This window comes from Numida meleagris, chromosome 5 (assembly GCF_002078875.1).
Source record: "Numida meleagris isolate 19003 breed g44 Domestic line chromosome 5, NumMel1.0, whole genome shotgun sequence".
Lineage (NCBI taxonomy): Eukaryota > Metazoa > Chordata > Aves > Galliformes > Numididae > Numida > Numida meleagris.
In genome coordinates this window covers 68,788,035-68,806,977 of record NC_034413.1, presented here as the reverse complement: position 1 = coordinate 68,806,977, position 18,943 = coordinate 68,788,035, and the positions used below count along the sequence as shown (strand labels likewise).

General features: G+C 40.3%; 1 long non-coding RNA gene across 2 annotated transcripts in view; it reads left to right on the top strand.

The window, feature by feature from the left end:
* The window catches only part of LOC110400467, a 485,666-nt gene that overhangs the window by 441,685 nt on the left and 25,038 nt on the right, over positions 1 to 18,943 (top strand). For both annotated transcript variants that reach the window (XR_002439868.1, XR_002439867.1), the window contains exon 7: positions 3,568 to 3,634. This is a non-coding gene — a long non-coding RNA (uncharacterized LOC110400467). The remainder of the gene's footprint in view (positions 1 to 3,567; positions 3,635 to 18,943) is intronic.

The following is an 18,943-nucleotide window of genomic DNA, read 5'->3' as shown; positions in this document are numbered from 1 at the left end:
GAGGGAGACTGAATCAGAATGTCATTTTACCATGTAAACAGCAGAGAGAGAGCCAAGCCTCACATGTGGATTTCCAGTGTCCCAAACCATTAGTATTAAAAGTCTGGGGCCTGGTTCCACTCGTGATAAAGAGAAGTGTCAAATCAGATCATGGCTTATCCTTCATTTCCAGTCTTGCGAAGATCATCACTGTAAAGCATTGTGTTTAGAGCATCTTGACAGACCCTTTAGGACCTGTCAGTGAGGCAGGAATTGGGAGGTGAGCCCCTGCACCTCACCTCCGCTTTTGTGATGGTCCTGTGTGAATAATTCCCTCTTGTGCCTCAACTTCCTCCTTGCTTTTCCCTTCTGTCTGCTTTTCTTTGGAGTCCATATCCACAAGTCTGACTCCTGGGTAGACCCTGTTTCATTGTTCAGCTGGGGCAGCCCAGCAGGTGCCAAGAAGAGAGTAGCCTTCAGACTTGGGAAGAGCAGATTCATGCACCCAGGATCAGGTATAAGCATCAGATTACGTGCAGCCGTACTACCACTTGTTTTATTTCCAACCCAAGCCACTGTTTGATTGATTCTATGATTCTGTGCTGCATGCCTATCCTTTGGCTGGCTCCTGCCCTCCTAAACCGAAACATCCAATTGACTCCTTGGCAAATGGGATATGTTTTTGGAAGGGGCAGAGGAATTTGATGTCTGTGCAAACACACAGGTGTTCTGTCACAAAATGGAGAAGTTCTTAGGACAATAATATTATTAATATTATTTTCAGTATCATCTTGCTGTGGGAGTGCCTCTCCTACGTTATTCTCTGGTTGTCAGCTTCTTTGTGTAGGAGCGAGATGAACGCAGATAGATTGCGGACAGTATAGGGAGCCAATGAGACAGAATTAGTCAGCATGCTAGTGGTTTAGCCGCTGTTACAAGAGCATTACAAATATTAGTTATTATTATTTATTACTTATGCAACACCCACACAGTATGCGAGGCATTTAACAAACCACATAAAAGGCAGGGCCGCACCGCAGAGCGATTACAGGATGGATTTCAGACATGATAGATTGCTCTTAGCTTCTTGTTTGTGTTTCTCATACTGAAAAATTTCCTCAAGGTCCCAACCAAACAGACCTCAGCCACAGTTGGCACTTTTCAAATGCACTGTTAAAGAAAATAGTCTCTGGATAAATTCATAAACATAGATAGTGATGTCAGGATCTGCTCACAGAGCATCCTGCAGGAAGAGTTGCTGTCATGGTGAAATGCAGAGTTGAAACTGTATGGGTTGAATAACGTCCTTAATTTCTTTCTTTGTTCCTGTACTGACCATTGGCTCTTTGGAAAAGAATCGCCGAGGTAATGATGCTACTTGTCCTATTTCTTCTCAGTGTACTCTCAAGTCTGGATAAAATGACTTGCCAAGCAGAGTTATCAACTCAAGATCTCGTCCCTTCTTCTGAAGGTTGTGCTTTTCCCTGACACAAGTTGTTTGTTACACGTGTTTCTGTGCCCTGTTTTCTTTGGCTCTCTCACTTTCAGTACTACAATATTTTCACCTCAGACCGTGTCACGTTGTGTGTTCCCAAATCCATCAGAAGCATTGGAGGAGTATTCACCCTCCTTGCACTTCCCCCTGGCCTTGGTACCTCCATTGCAAACTTTAATTGCCATGCAGAGATTGATCCTGAATGTTGGAGCTCTCGTGTGATTTCCTCAATATTCAAGACTTAGTGGGCACCCCAGGACGAGAGGGGGGGGAGGTTTGCTCAGTCCTGGAGCAGCCGCAGCTCTGCTGTGATATTGCTTTACTTTGTCCCTTCTGTTTTGTGAAGTATCAGTCTTTCCTTTCCAAGCACTCCTTGAATATCTTTTCCGAGTTAGCTTTTTCCGTCTAACTATTAAAAACATCCACAACTTGAGAATCACCTTTTGTGATGAAAAATATATATGGAGAAAGCTACATTTATTTATTTATTTATTTATTTATTTATTTGCTGGCACTCCTTGCTTGGAGAGCGATGGAAACACTGTCTAAATCTTTTCCAGCTGTCTTCCAGCACTCAGGATCTAAACTCCAGGGCTCCTAACATCTCCCTGCTCCCCTGGCCAGCATTTCCCTGCCCTGTGTGTTTGAGCAGTCCCTGAGACCCGTGGCCTTGGCATGCCAGGCTGATGGAAGCCAGGCTCCCTCCCCGACGCAGTTTCTCCCATACTGGTTTGGTGTCCTTTTTAGCAAATTAACATAGCAAAAGCATGAGATGGAAAGGGTCCGGCAACGGTAACTAGAAGAGTATGTTTAAATAAAGGTTCTATGGGGAATCTGCAGATTTGATTTTGTTCCAATTATCTTTAAGGACATATTCCAGTTTCATGCTTGCTTTTTTTTTTTTTTTTTCCTTCTTATTTTACATATTTAGAAATCCTACTGGAAAGAGATATTCAATAAATCTATGTTTTTATACTTAAGGAGCATGAAAAGGTCTTTGTTACAAGAATCTCAAGTTTCCCATAGTGATTTTTTTCCTTTCTACTTCTTTCCCTCTGTCAGATATTTTACTGTCTGTACAAACAAGGTTCGCAGACCTTCCTAATGTTTGAGGTTCCTCGTGCTGTTGTCCTAAAAAGTCCAGAGAGTATTTAAAACAATGTTACGGGTTGCAAGCAAGCACTAAGTACAAGTTTTCCTTTGGAGTGTCTCGGGCACTGGATTTGGGCTTTGGAGCAGCTCTGCTCTGCGAGCTGTGCTGTACCCTGTGCCAGACCAGCCAGCACAGCTGTCTTGCCCTCCACATCCTCACCTATTCCTGCACGCAAACACCCAACCAGGCTCTCGTGCAGACAGAAGCACCAGCCAAAATTCACATTTTAACATTTTTTCATATAAATCCAGTTTTCCAGTCATCCCCAAGTGAAATAAATAATTCTTTACTATGCATATGGAAAAGCATCTATTAAAAGCGTTTTTTAATGTTCTGGGTAGAGTTCCTTTATCTGTATTTTACAGTGCAGTGAAAAGTAATTCATTCATTTGGAGACATATATGGATAATTTTTATGGATATGTGGCACATTTTAGGGGATGTGAGAATGTTGCAATTATTTTAAAAATAATGCAATACAAAACTGGGGTTGGTTTGTATATTTATGGCAGGATTGTATTTTCCACAGCCAACTGCCAAACATGGAGTAGTTACAATCTGTGTTTCTTTTCGTGCAGTCTACCTCTTCTGTCCCATCTCTGGATTTGAGCAGAATAGAGCTACAAGTAAATATTCTGTATTTAACTCATTTTAAATTGGAAATTTGGTGAAATGCTTTAACCGTCAGAAAATAGTTCACTGCATTTAATTAGTAAAGAGAAACATACCACACACAAAATGTCAGCAGCGTTCACAGAAGTAAGCTGTCTTTTACTCTCAGTATTAATTGCAGTTGATATTTAACCATGCATTTCTCTGATCAAAATTGAGGTAAACCCAGCTCAATTACAGGCTCGAACATCTGATGCTTTGAGGAAATTCAGATCTGTGCAGAGTATCTGGGAGTATTATTTAATCTGTGGTTTTGTTTTGCTTTATAGGACTGGGGATCAACTTTGACCCAAGGCTTTCTCATGATGCATCACAGTTTTTCTAAGCTTTACTAAGGTAAGTTTGACCAGCACTTGTATACAGCAGGTTAATGGATATCGTAATGCTGAAAGGAGTTTCTGCCATAATTACTGAATATGGACCAAAATTCTTGTCTAAATTTTGGGAATTTACCAGGTCGTGTCATTTTTGAAAAATCACAACGTCATTGCTCATTAACAAGCCTGTGTGTATTTAAGTCTTCACGATTTATTTTCTCCTTTGAAGGTAAAAGAAAAAAAACCTTTACTGACATATTAATGTTCTAACTGTGAATAGAATATCCCATTTTGTTTGAAGGATAGTTCCCTCAATCCATTAAATAAATACTACGTGCAGGGGAAGAAAGGAGTTGGATATGCAAGAAATGCAGTCACTGTGTGCAGATTTATGGTGGAAGGGAGTAAAGGGAAGTGATATGACTGCGAAAAGATAAATGAAATTACACTTACGAGCACTAAATCCTCCAGTATTGGAAAACATTGGCTATTTGTGTTTAGAACATACAGTATTTAGTATTAATGGACTTTAGTCGATAAATCTGCCGCTTCCAAGGTTGACACCAAAATGCACAATTTCTGCCGAGCTAAAAACGGAGTAGTTCGTTATGTTTTAGTGTGAGTTGAACTCTGTGGGCTTTTGTCACGTTGCTCGGTGTCTTGCACCTATCCCCACTGCTGTGGCTGGGCTGGATTTCTCACTAGTTTGAGCTCTGTGTATTTGGGGTGGTTTCTGGTCATTCCTTATATGCCCCTGTGGTGGCATAAGCTGAGCCCGATGAATTTGGAGGAACTTGTTCGTCAGAGTTTGAAATGCATCTTGGGTGAGCAGCTCGACACAGTCCTAATTTAACAGCCTCTGAGGCTTATGTGCTGATGATTTCTGCTAGTAAAGTGTTATAATTGGATTATTGAAGTATTAGGTAAATTCAGTCGGATTTACTGTTTGAAGTGGAAATACAAAAAATGCTGGTATGATATTACTACTTTGTCATACCTATTAACAACACATTCCAGTGTTGCAGCAACAATAGATTTGCTTTCAACTATTTAGGCTTTCCAGTGTGTAAAATTACGTTATTGGGGTGGGTAACTTGGTGGACATCAGTGACCTCTGCAGACTCTTGCTGGCTCACTTTGGGAAGATGACAGCTTTTCTTGCCTATAAGTGACAGCAGAATTTCCCTGAAGATGATATGACACCGTGTGATGTATTTCTTCTTAACGCAGAAACATGTTGTAGCTAATCCTGGAGCAGGTGGCAACAAAATGATAGAGTTCAGTACATTTTACAAGTGTCTAAGGAGACTAAATGTCATTAAGATGACAATTCCTAATTGTGCAGGTAAAAGAATAAAAACAGAAGCTTTCCTTTTGCAGTTATAAATTGATTTGACGTATGCAATGAGTGCAAACAAGCCTTTCTGTCTGTCTGTGTTTCTGTGGTATAATCCTTATTCAAAGATGAGCAACCTGTGGCATAGCAAGATAATATTTGGCCAAGTTCATCCAGCAACTGCAGCTGCGTCTATTCTGAATCTTTAAGAATCCATATCTGGTATTTCGAAGGCAGCGTTTTCAAATGACCGAGTTTCTCTGGGACTTGAGGATTGTTAGGTGTTTTTGAAAAAAACTACCTTGGAGCCAAACTTAGATTAATAATGCTAAGCCTTGATCTCTTTTTAAATCTGTTTTTATCTATCTGTGCCATTCAGATTTAAATGAAGAGCAGTGTTGTTACCGTCAATTTCAGTGTCCTTAATTCTGTGCCAAAGTTTGTGTATCTGCTTCTTCTCTTTATGCTAATGTGAAGTGCTCTCCTTCATAAATCTACATACTTCAAACAGCTAGGAAGTGAATCTCGGTGTTGCCCAAGCAGACCAACCGAGTGCTGTGTATCAGGGAAGCATTGAAACAGCAGTTATAAATATCCTCAGTAACCTAAAGGCACTTTAGATCCAGATGCAAACTGCTCAGGTCTTTCTGTATAAAACACAGCATGGAGCAAAACGTCCCATGTGTTCAGAATTCAGATAGTGATTTATTATATGAAGGGCTGTGACCTGTGTTTCCCAGGTGACTGAGAATGAACGTAACCTGCTTGTTAAACAAACCCCTTCACCTAATAAAAGTGCTTTATTTAACGGAGGAAAGCTCAGAAATGAGACTTTAGGAGCCAGTCTCAGGAGTCAGATTCTGTCACGGATATACTGGGGTCAAGGTTCAAGCTCAGCTATGCAGTTTCTTAGGAGCTGCCCTGACATTTGGGACCATGCAGATAAGGGTTGAGTGGTGATGGTCTTTCTGAGGCCTGATCTGCTAGATCCTCAACGCTATTGCCTTCTGAAAATTAGGGGAGATCATGAAGGGGATGCTCCTCTGTATTCCCATCTGCAATCACCTCTCCAGTTATAATAAGGTTGTATGTATTAAAACTTTGTATCTATTAAAAAATAGTAGCGATTTTATTGAGGAATTATTCATACCACAAAGAGCTTGTAGCTCTACAACTCTCCTGCTTGCCACAGGTTTCTGGAAGTGAAGAGGTTCGTTTTAGTGGGATGGAAACCAGCATCTTGCCTTGAGACATCTAGGGGCCAGCTGGATGGGGTTTTCCTTTGGAATATAATTTAGAATTTGCATGCACAACTTCCATACAACCCCATGTTCAGACTCTATCCCTGTTACAGGATAGAGCCTGTAAAGATTTGGGACTTGAAGTCGTGGTAACAAAGGTGAAACATACAAAGGTGCCACCATCTGCAAGCAGTTGTTAACCCTCTCTGTGAGATGAGTTTGGTGATTCTTGGTTCATTGCTAAGGCACCGTCATTCTGATGTTATTGATAGCTTGGTTAAAGCCGAGATGTTCTCAGCCCTTTGCGAGCTGTAGGTGAGAACTGTGTGCCAGAAAGAGACAAAACCATGAGTACAGAGCAGCAAACAGCCTTTGGCTGCACGTAGGGTGCTTTGGACCTTTTGAGAGACTTTCTCTGACTTGGGATTTTCAGTCTAATGAGTGTTGGCTTTCTTTCTTTTATATTTTTAATCTATCTTCATTTTAAAACTGTTATTTGAAAAAAAAAAAGTAGTCCTACTCGCTTTTTGTTTTTAATAATTTTGCATTGCAGTTAATTGTTTATAAGGATACACATACGTACTTGCACACGTATGAAGTCTGGTCCACATTATAGACTAATGGTCTGCCTAAGTTCGTTACGAAGTCTGTTTTTATTTTGTTGTTCTTTTTTTTTTTTTTTTTTTCAAATTAAAGATGTACTAAAAAAAGCCTCATTCTTTTTAATGCAAACCATTAAAAAAGTCCCAAACAAACAGTCCTTGGAGAAAACTTTCAATGCCTTGTTTTAGCCTGGGGCTGGTTTTCACGGCTAAGTTACAACCACAGCGCTGGCTTCGAATGGGAATGCTGGCAGAGTTTTAACTCCAGGAAGGTTAGTGGGCATCACGATAATACCATAAATAGGGTTTTGGCACACAAAATTAAATTTAAACTAAAAATATTCTACAAAGCATCTTCCGCGTGTGTTATGTTTGACTTTAATTGTTGTGTTATTGAAAACCCAAAGCACCCTCAGACGTAATAAAGTGGAGAAGCAAAACAAAGCGGAATTTTCTGAGAAAATTTCTGTACACCTGTCTGTTTCATTTAAATAAATCCAGCACTCCATTTAAGAGCTTGAAAATGAGGAATTAAGAAGCATGCAGATACCACTCAAATTGGCTATTAAAAGATTAGAGGCTTTTAAAAAATTGATGAGACATCGGGAGGAGACAAAATACATCTAAGAAGTGAAATTGGAGGTTCTGTATTAGAAATTTCAGAACCTTGAAGACAGTCAAATTCTAATAGAAAAGCGTTATTTTAAAATGGGCTAGGGACACATGGGGGAAGAACATATCTCCTGGCATAAACCATGGAGAATGTCCTAAATAATATTTTAAGAAACCAAATGAAAGGTACATGGAGACAAGTATTGCCTGAGTAGAGAAAGCAAGTTTAACAAGGGAGGAAAGTTCCAATACCTGACAGATGTACTATAATCCATTATCATTATTTATGCCAGAATAGACAAAACAAGGCAACAGACATCCTATACTTCCACGTTCAGGCATCCTTTGACAGGATTTCCTAGAAGAGGTTCATGCTAAGATATGGAGCCACAGAATAAGTGGAAAGTTGGGTTTAATGGATTTAAATTGGCCAAAAATCACACAAAAAAGTGTTGTACATCAGCAGTGAGTGAACTCTGTACCTTCCAGAAGGGTTAGTGGTGGGATATATTAGAAATTATCCTAGATCTACTGATGTTTATGTTAAGAATTACAGGGTAGTATGTATTACTGAAAGCAAGTTTTCCATTTTTGTTGATTACATTAAATTGTGGGGAAATATAAGTCATGAGAAACAATGACATAAAAACACTATAGAAATCAGATCCCTTTACTATCAGTATTAAAATTTCCATGACAAGGAGCCCTCTATGCAAGTTACAATTGGCTCAGTGTATCATGGTGCAAAGATTGCACCAAGGGAGAATTAACATCCCCTGGCAGGAATTTTGTGCTCCATCTTCTCAGGTCACTACTGAAACTCCAGAAGATTTTAAATGAGAATAGATCTTTGCAGTTCAACAGAAATTGAATGCATAGAAAGTTTATTGCAAATGACTGTTTAGGAGAAAACTGTGAAATTTGGCTGAAAGAAGAGGAGGAGGCAGTATAGGGACTTTCTGTAATTTACTCATAAGCTCATTAGCCTGTGATTGAGCTTGGCAAATAATCCATTTGGGTTTTTTTTTTCCAGTTGAGGACACCTAAATTAAGAGAAATTTGGAAAGGCCAAACTAAATGAGAATTGAAAGGAACTTCTTGGCAGAAAAAGAAAATAAAAGAAATATTAAGAGAAATCGCTAATGATTTTAGGTTGTTAAAAACTAATTTCACCTCATTTACTTGGCTGAGGTGAAATGTTCTGGTTACTTTTGAATTATGTAACATTCTCACTCTACTTTCTGAAATTTATTTTCAAATTTAATTAAAAAAATAAAAACACAGAAATTCAGCTCTGAACATCAGTGCCAAACACGTCCCTTCTGAAACACGTTCGATTTCAAACAAATATGGGGAAAATCTCCTTGTGCTCCTTTTTATGAGATGAGATCTGAATTTCTGATGGAATTAGTTCACAGATTTATTTTTTGTGTGCGTGTGAAATGTGCTACTAATTATGCAAAATCTTCATCCCCATCTACTTAAGGGGAAAAAATAAGAAAACACATTTAGTTGATATTCCTTTAGCAATAGAAAGGAACCTGTTTGCAAGCAAGTTTGAATTCCGAGTTATTTTAGTGTGTTTGGAGATGAATTATACCCTTCCAGGGTATAACGCCAGGTGAAGCATTGCAGGGCTGCCCTTGTGCAGGGAGGATCCACCCAACAGTAGTTCAGTCCTGCCCTGATTCCAAAATCACAGCCCTGTCATTTGTATTCTGAAAGGATCTGAACTGCATCAAAGTTTCATGTGTTCTCCTGTTTCACTCGTACCGGTGTGCAAGGGAGCCCATGGCAAAAGAACAGCTTATCTGAAAGGAATTATAAAGGAAAAGCTCTATTTCACCAGTGTACCGGCGCAGTATTAGTTGTAGCAGTTGATAACCTAGAGATGTGAAAATTGAAAAAGCCTAGCAGTGGTTTTTCTCTCTTTTTTTTAACTTTCTTTCTTTTTTCCTTTTTTTTTTTTTTTTTTTAAAAATGGCCCCATCTTGCCAAGTGTTCCTCTGAAAATGATAACAAAAAGTTCCATTGCTGGAACGAATTGTGTCTACAAATCATGATCCCAGAAGTACAAACATGGATAAATGGTCCCGTTTTAACTTTGAATGTGGTATAACTTACTGAAAACAGCCTGACAGTCTGCCAGCTTGCCTTCAACAAGGACACAGTACCAAAGCTGAGACATACAGCATCTCATTTTAGAAACTATTGACTGAAAAGGTACTAGTGACAAAAGAGGAAAAATGTGGCAGAAAGAGGAGGTCTGATGAGTTGATGAGGAGCGAGTGAGAATCATAGAATCACAGAATGGTTTGGGTTGGAAAGCATCTTAAAGATCCTATAGTTCCAGCCCCCCTTCCATGGGCAGGGTTGCCAGCCACTAGATCAGGCTGCCCAGGAGCCCATCCAGCCTGGCCTTTGTGCCTCCATGGATGGGGCATCCCAACTTCTCTGGGCAGCCTGTTCCCACGCCTCACCACCCTCTGAGTGAAGAGTTTTGTCGTAACATCTAACTTAAACCTCCCCTCTTTGAGTTTAAATCCATTCCCCCTTGTCCTACTGCTATATACCTGTGTAAAAAGTTGGTAAAAAGCAAGGCATCTCCTGTGGCGGATTTTGCAGGATGGAGCAAAATGCGTGTTGAAGTCCGTGTAGAAAGGAAAAACAAGGAATTAGAGAGGCAAGTGGCAAGAGTTGGAGGCTGGAGCTGTGTCCCCTGAGTGGTGGTCATGGGAACCTACTGGAAAGCATATTTGAGGCAGACGTGTAGCTTCTCTGAAGGCTTTAAGCCAACACTGAACCAGCTTGTACTCGTGAATCTGGGGCTAAGATTTAACCATGTGTAAACTTTCACCAAATATTTACAGGGTGACTTGGAAGCATGCTAGGAGATTGTCTGGGATTGAGGGGGCTTCTGCAAAGAGGCAGAGCCAGGCTGTCTCCAGCTGCAGAACACTGCAACAGCAGTCTGACCCTCCGGCTGCAGCTGCACTTCCCCATTTCCCAGGGGTGCCTCCATGCTCCTTGCAGCAGCTCCACGCCATTTATAATGCATTGCCTATAATGCACACGTAGACCCGGGCCAGACTTTTAGCACTTCATGAATATTTGCCTCAGAAGCCGTTCCAGGCTGATGTATGGTTTGCAACTGGTGGCCAAAGCACAGTGTTTGCAAACATCACGGAATGGGCAAAAGAACGGCAATTTGATTTCACAGCTTGCAAGGGTCTGAGCTCCGTTTTCACTCGTGCACTTTTACTGCATGATTTTATAAAAAAAGTGTTTAAGAAAATTTCCTTGAATAGTGAGAAATAAATATAGCTGCAGTGCAAATACTGTAAGCGTAGTTTACCCTCTTATCTTTTCAGAATGTAAAAGGAAAAAAAAACAAAACTCGTTGAGATTTTATTGGTACTCTTCATAAACTCTCTTCAGTATTACAACCCCATCACAGCACAGTTCAAGTACACAAATAATAACATTTGTCAGAATATTCACTCCCAGAGCAATTTTAACACCATTCAAAATATAATCCTTCTATGCAATATACCTCATTTAACAGCCATTAATGCCTTCTCCATCTCAAATCTGCTGTACCTACTGAAGATTTATTTTTGTCCATTGTCTGAACTGATTTCATGTTACCAGCAGACCTGTGCTAATCATGCGGCGTGCAATACACAAAGTCTGTTTGCCAGATTTTTTTTTTTTTTGCTTTAGGAGCCTCACAATATACAACGGAAAGAAATTACAAATGTTCTCTTTCTCTAGCTAGAGAAGGAACAAAACAAAACGAAAACCACGCCACAAACCCTTGTCCAATTTTGCATTTGAGAAAGAGAGTTCGTTTCTTAATCTAAACTAAACCAGTCCCTTAATTATACCACGGTAGGTTGATTACAGGCAACACTACACAAAATCTATACATCGCGTTTGGCAATGCATCAAGCTCAGGCACATTGTCAGGGCAGTGTTAACCATTTTCCCACACTGGGAGCCTGATCTTACCGGGCATCCTCAGCTCCAGTGGGGCCAACCCATCAGTCCATGCCATCCCATGGAGAGGGAAGCTCCCGCAAGCCCCAGCGCTCACAGCTCGAGTAGGACCGCGGACAGCAACGTGTCAACAGGCAGAGAGCCCCTGTCTTGCTAATGAGTTCTTCATTATGGAATACTCACACAGCTTGGCTGAGTGGGCCTCGCAGCGGAGCGGGTGATGTTCTCGCCACTTTATAAATAGAGGCAGCGCGGTGCGGCGTGCGTGCAGCTTCCTCGTGGAGCTGCGCGAGTGGGGCGCGGAACAGATGACAGAACTCCCGAATCCTGTTCCTCCGTCATAAATTCCTCATCTAAACTCCTAATTACGCAGCACTTCACATTCTGAGATATATAAATATATTTTTTCAGATGTACACTGTGCTAATGGTATGCATGTGGGAACGGGAAGTTTCTTTGGCATGACTGCTCTATACCAAAAGCGAACATCTTTTCTCCAAACTCCCTTTCAGAGAAGTGAGAACCCCCAAACTATCAAGAAAAGTTGATGTACTTTGCAACATCCATGTGCCTGTTGCAGCAAAGACAGCTCTTGGTGTTTTTCTGGGCCTGTGTTTCTGCTGGGGGCATATACGTTAATGACACTGTGAGGCAGTGGGAGCCCCTATGTAGAGTGAAGCTGTCATGCTGAAACCTATAAATGTATCAGAAATTTTCGCTCAGGACCTGGGCTAGGACAGGCCTGTGAATTTAGCAGTGGGTACAGCTTGGATGTGTCTCAGGGGTACCTCTTCTGGTTTAGTTTTCTTCAGAAGAAAGCTAGTTTGTGTACTTAGAGCTTTGATGCTACTAATGTCAATCACAAAGAAATCAGTGGAGACAAGTGGGGAAGTGAGAAGCACCCTCCTGATCTCAGCTAACCCATTCCATCCCAAAGATGCATGTTCCTATTAAACTGAAACAGCTAATGAGGAAAGATGTATGTAAATTTTTCCATCATTGGCTAGTAAATCCTCCTGGAAGACTTTTATATAGGCGTTAGTTATATGATAGTGCTACTTTCTGCGTCATTTTATTGTAGCATTAATGGTTAAGCTGTGATTAGAAAGCTGAATGCTTTTCATAACATTGGAAAGGCCTCTTTTTTATATCATTACATCCCCAAACTTTGTACAGGTACTCTGCTGGGTGCCATCTGCATGAGGAGCTGGTATCTCTTCCCTTCCGAGATTGATAGGTCCTACCATATGGCAGATAGGATGCTCAACTTTGCAACACTGAGGGCTTTCTGGCAACTCTCCAGGAGCTTGAGGGCCACCCCTAATTTGCATATACATTTGCATACCATTTTTATTTTAAATAAATGCACACAGTTAGGATGGTTCATTGAACTTGGGTTCTTTGATAGATGTACGGGCATTATTTGTTGTTTGTGTTCCTCAGCAATAAAAAAAACCGTAGTTGAATTCACCCTGCAATTATTATTATTTATTGTCTGTGTTGCTGGGCTCACGGGAGGAAAGCTCTGTCACCAGCTTGAAGAGCTTCTCTAATTAGTCAAAGAAAGTTCAGTGAATGCTTTATATCAGGTGACTGGAGAATGTTTCAGCTGCAAAATTACATGGTTGTGTTTTTTCCTTCAGAATCTGCATTTTTTTTAGTGAACTGTTTTTCATTATTTTTTATAAATAGTTGTGGAAATATTTTAGAGTAAAGGTATAACTGGAAAAAAAGGAGTTAGCCACAGTGTCCATCTTATCTATGGACTGAGTACCTCTGAGCAAACTCTCGGTCAAACAGGGTTGCCTCTAAGATGTTTTGCTTTGCCTAACTGCTGTGACTTGGTTTCCATTGTTCTCATGTTTTACCATTCAGCCTATCTGTCCTGCCACTGGACTCCACTAAAGCCTTACGAGTATCTTGGGTAGCTCCTCTTTCAGTGTGAGCTGGATACTCCCTTTTCTGTTTTTTTGGTACTCATTGTCATAGCTTTGCCCAATTTAACTCAGATGTCCCTGGCTAGAGCAGGGTCCCTCTGTAGGGCCAAGGTTTCCATCTGGTAGGAGAGTACTCGATGATAATATGGTTTTAAATATTTTTTTAAGACTAAAATCATGTAAATGATGAGAGCAGACAGCTCTAAGTACAAGAAAATTAATGAATGGAACTTCTGAGAAAGAGGCTGGGTCCTTCAACTTACCACTGCTTTGAGTGGATTTGTAATTTACTTGGAGAAAATATGTATATGTATATAAGATTTTGTGGATGGGAGTCTGATACCCTTGTTAGTGGTTCCTCAAGGAAAAATGCGAAGATTTATATACTTGGGAGTGAGATGAAAATGTAGTCATGTTATGTATCACTAAAGGAAAGCTTAATCACTTAGGAAGAGTTGATCTGATTTCTCTGTGGTTCTAGGACATAATATAACCAAAACAGATGATAAAGATGATCCTTCAATTTTTTTTTAAGGTATAGATGAAAATAATGTGGCAGGATTTGGGAGTAATTTGGACCATTTGGGGGATCTGATCAGAGGCCAGGCTCAGATTTATAGACACAATCAAATCCTTTGAGGGCAGTTGAATTTTAAATGTGTTATCAAGAAAATTGGTGTTCTCAAGAATTGGCTGGAGGAGAAACTGAAGACAGAAGTAGCAAAAGATTTCAGTGTTTTGGACATCCTTCTAATTCTTTGGTATGAATAGCAATATGATTGATGCAGCAATAACTCCAGTGCTGGAGGGATTTGATACCCAGAGGGAATCAATTAACTGGATTTTGGATATTGGAGCATTATGACCTTTCCCTAGATCGTAATGTTGATGTGAATGAACAAGTGGAAGAATATGATTCCTTTCTGATTGTAATTGACTGGAGTTATTGATAACAAGATGGACATCCAGATTTGCAAATAATGCTTTGATCCTAGAAAACGGCTGTGGAGCAGTAGGTGAGTCTTGTCCATACCTCAGGTTATCAGGTGGCAAGTGAGAAAAAGCTTATTTAAAAGCAGCTCCTGGCTTTTTCACACTCTTTAGTGGGTAAATTACATCCATCTAACATCTTCATTATTGATTTATGGGTGAATGATGCTGTGGTTTACTCCAAAGTGACACTGAGTCATAATTTATTGGGAAAGTTTATCTTGTTATCCAGTTGTGCTCTTATCCAACATCCTTACGAGGAGGTATAAAAGGGAGCTGTCATCACTGTCTCATGAATCACCACCGAAGTAATGGCCTTTGCCATTGCTGACCTCTGAACTGGGAAAACAGCAGCGTCTTATTGGGCTTTCCTGGGCTGGGAGTCCCACACAGAAATGTAGGATGTATTAAGGTATGATGGGTTAATAGATAACTGACCCAATTCAGAGTCAATGGAGTAGGACAATAGCCAATTAACAGGGTGGAGTTTTACAGCAGCTTGATGGGCCAGGTTAGCTGGGGAAGCAGGGAGGGGTCATAGCCCTAGGTGTGGGGAAGAAAGATGATGTGAACAGTCAGCTAAGTAGCGTGGTGAAAGGTCATGCTGATCTTTTTATTATTATTATTATTATTTTTTTTTTTAACCATCGGCTCTTTATTGAACTTAAATAGAGGACTGGTAAAATCAAAGTGATAAAAGCCAGATGGCAAAGATTTGCAGTGCCTTTAATGCAACTCCCTGTGTAAAAACAGTCTGATTTCTTTTTCTTTGTGGTCATGGCAAACAGGTGATATTCCCTTACGATTTCTTGTCCCCTGCTGAATTAGGATTGTGTTGTCAGGTAGCCTTTTCCTTTTCTAAGTTAGATAAAGGCAAACAGCTGTGGCCTTCATGTAACCATGACCATCATTTTCAGCTGATGCTTGCACTCTCTGTCTTCCTTCTCATCCGCTGGTGAATATTCTTGCTTCTTTTATATATATATATATATATGTATCTATATATATACACACACTCCACTTTTGACTGGGGAAGTTTTATAGCTGAGGGAAGAAGAATGACAGGTTTCATGGAATCTTCTTGGGGTGTCTGGTGATGGAGGATTCACTTAGTGTTAGCTATTTACAAGCAGAAGTATAAAACATATTGTGTGAGTAAATTCTCTAGAACAAGAAGTAATGAAGAGATTAAAGAGAAAAGTTCAAGTAAATCATGCCAAGTCCTGCAAGATTTACTTTACTTTCTGAGCTGTTTACTCTTCTGAAAAATTCTTCTTTAAGTTTCCTGTTTTTTATTTTTCCTTCCATTTTATCCCCCTATAACCCTCTTTGCTAGTGCCCATGTACTTGCTGTATTTTCTTTTCTTATTACCCCTTTCACTTGGAGTCACTGAGATCCTCTGCCCAATGTTCTCCACATTTAAACTCAGCTCATTTTGGGTGCAGTCAGAAAGGCCCATGTAGAAAAAATAAACACTGAAAAGATGTAAGAATTTTAACAAATACTCCCTGGTAATTTTAATTTCTGATCGTTATTGTTTGAGAATTCTTGCTGATATTCACGTGGCTGTTTTTTTTCACCAACTAGTTCACTGTGCAAAACTTTAAGCAGAGAATTTTAGCAAAAAATGTTGCTTTTTCAAGTTATTTTGTTGTATTTCGTAATAATTCACTTTCAGTGTTGTACTTTGTGTTGTTAAGTATGGCGAAAGATTCCTCAATCCACTCAAAGTCACCAGGCCTAAATTTAAAGATAAAATTTGACTCTAAACGTCTGCAAGAAGTTTGAAATTAAACCAGTTAGGCTGTTAACCCCTTTATCTCAAAATGCTCTGGTGCTCAAAGCAGCTCCATGTTAATTTAAACTCAGCGTTGCCTTATGGCACTTCCTAACACTACGTATTTGACGCTGTGAAGGTGTTTGAAACTCAACAGCCATATTGATACGGTCCGGTTTTATTTTTGCTTTCTTCTGTAAGGGTTAGCATCGTGATTCTTTCAATTGCGTTCAGGTTGCTTCCTTCCCTGTGCATGCTTTGATAAGAGTGGAAAAAAGAGGGAAGTTTTCCTTTACTTTTCTTGAGAAAACAGTTACTGTCCTTGCACGGAATGCCAATAACATTGTTTGTTGCTCTAATTCAGTTGGAACAATCATGCCACCTGCAGTCGTGTCTCTGCATGCTGTACGGTGCCAAACACAGCCTTCTTTTTCCCAGCAAGGGCAGCTTCCCAAGGAGTCACCGTCACACATGCTCCTTCCCCTAAGTGCTCCAGATCTAGGGGGGAAGTTACCTAATCAGACAGAAATTAGAGAAGCATTGCATACTAAAGAGACCTGTATTCAATGTTTTATACTTTCTTTGTGTTTTTCTAAGGCTTTTTCATCATTTGGGAATGAGCACTTGTGCTTCCAAAGTATTTTGTTCTTAGATGACAACAGCACTCCAGGAAGTTCAGGCAGCGCAGTATCTGGGCCTGGAAAATGGGCATTAAAATATTAAAGTCCCCAAAGTGTGTGACTTCATTTGGTTTCATTTTAACGTTGTTTCTCATTTAAGTTGAATTCCTGGCAGAGTAAAAGTACAAAACAATTACAAAAGAACCAATAAAACAAAAAGCCCTTTTGAGCAATGACAGCATTCAATAATTGTGTCAATGCTGCTTTAAAAGTTTCTACAGCATCTCCAGTCCCAAAGTGTCTCATCTGCTTTCTAATTTTCCACAAGATGCTTTTAATATTTTGAGATTGATATTGAACCACAGGGGTCTAAAAGGTTTCAAAAGATCTTGCATATGCATTTGGAACCAAACGATCAATTAGATTAATAAAGGGGAATTGTAATTTATATATGAAGGCTGCAAGCTCTTGCAGAGAGGTATGGAAAGAGAAACCAGGCAGTGCTCTCAGCTTGGGGAGAGCTGCTAAGGTGAGAAAAGAAATAAACCCACCAGGAAAAGAGGTGCGGTCAGCACCAATTTTGTGACATTTATCTGATGTTTCCTGTTACAAACGTGGGAGAAATGGGAAGAAATGATGAATTTAATGCAGCACCTCTCAAGGTAATTATTGTCTGAAACCAATTGTACCTTGGGAATGCTTCTAATGCAAAAACAAAGGAAAAGCTTGTAAATTGGAAATTGTTGTTAATTTCGATGAGCTGTTGAAACATTGCCTTCAGGCTCTTCCTTGCAGTTATAATGGCATCTTTTTTGCTGTTTCCTTCCCAAAGGGTCGTTGCATTGTCAGTTTTGTGTTTTCTTAGCCGGTAGTCATCAACCTTTGCTTAATCACCTTCTTCCTGCAGCCTGGTGCTGCTGGCAGAGCCCTGTTCCTGCCACTGGGCTCCCCATGGGAGCCCTGCAATGGCACTTGAGCCACCAATGGGAGCTTTCAGCAGAACCAGCCAGGGGAAATAGGAATACAAGCTTTTCCTCACAGGAAAAGCATTTATATCAGAGTACAGGTTTTATCAAGAAATCAAACATCTTTAGCAATCCTGCAAAGAAAATCAGTAGATCAATGAAACATAGAATGGCTAGGTTGGAAGGGACCTTAAAGATCATCTAGTTCCACCCTCCCTGTGGACAGGGTTGAGATAAAGATAAATTCAACATTCTTATTTTTGAGTGATTATCCACCAAAGTTGTGTTTTACTTTAGTTTTCAAAGCTCCTTTCACCCCACCACATTGTAATGAAGTGTTTTGCTCAACCCACTGCAACCCAACGCAACTTCTTTGAGACCAGTCTGTTGAAAATCTGTAATGGTCGGGTTTTGCTCCTGCTTAACCTCTTGAAATGCTTTCTAAAATGGATTTCCTGTCCTCTGCAATTTATTGGGCTTGGAACTGGTGTTTTTAGCAGCTCCTTGTGTTTAGGTATGTGTTTTTGAGTGCCTGGTGACAGATTGAAGCTCTTCTGCGTTTGCTTGGTGCTGGTTATGAGGAAGCCAAATCTGCTATGGAAATCTTGTGATCGCATGAACATGATATCGCACTGAAATGACTAATGTTTACGAACAGGGCCATATGTTTTTTAGCAGGAATTGGCTCACTTAAGGCCATCGTAGACCCCAACCAGCCTGAGCTCATCACTTTAGGTAGTTTTATAGGTTTCCTGAAACTTCTGAACTGTTTGGTATGTGATATAGCTGACAAGATTACTCCTTATACCCTGTGACTTCAACGCTGTATACTTTCTAGCTACTTCTTCCACCCATTTCTTTCTGCAATCTGTGCAAGAAGCTGTTTTCTCCATTAATTACAGCCGAACTGTTGGTGCAGCACTGCTGAGCTCACGCACCCATCGTGGTTGCATTTGAATGCTTTGACCTTCACCAGTCACCCAGCCTCCTCCTCCTCATTGATGGCTCTGAGCTTTGCTGCTCCACAGCACCAGACCCACGGAGACAGGTGGGTCATGGGCTGCCTGTATTGCTATTCCTCTCCTTAGGAAAAGCTGACGATTTGTCCTGCATCTTCTCTTTCTTAATGCTTCGGTATCTGGATAGTTTTTAAGGGCACTAAAGCCTGGAGTGAGTTTTATGGGGTTAAAAGGACAGTGTAAGTGAGACTGTGCACCATCAGCGTGAGCATCAGCTCTTATGTCTTGT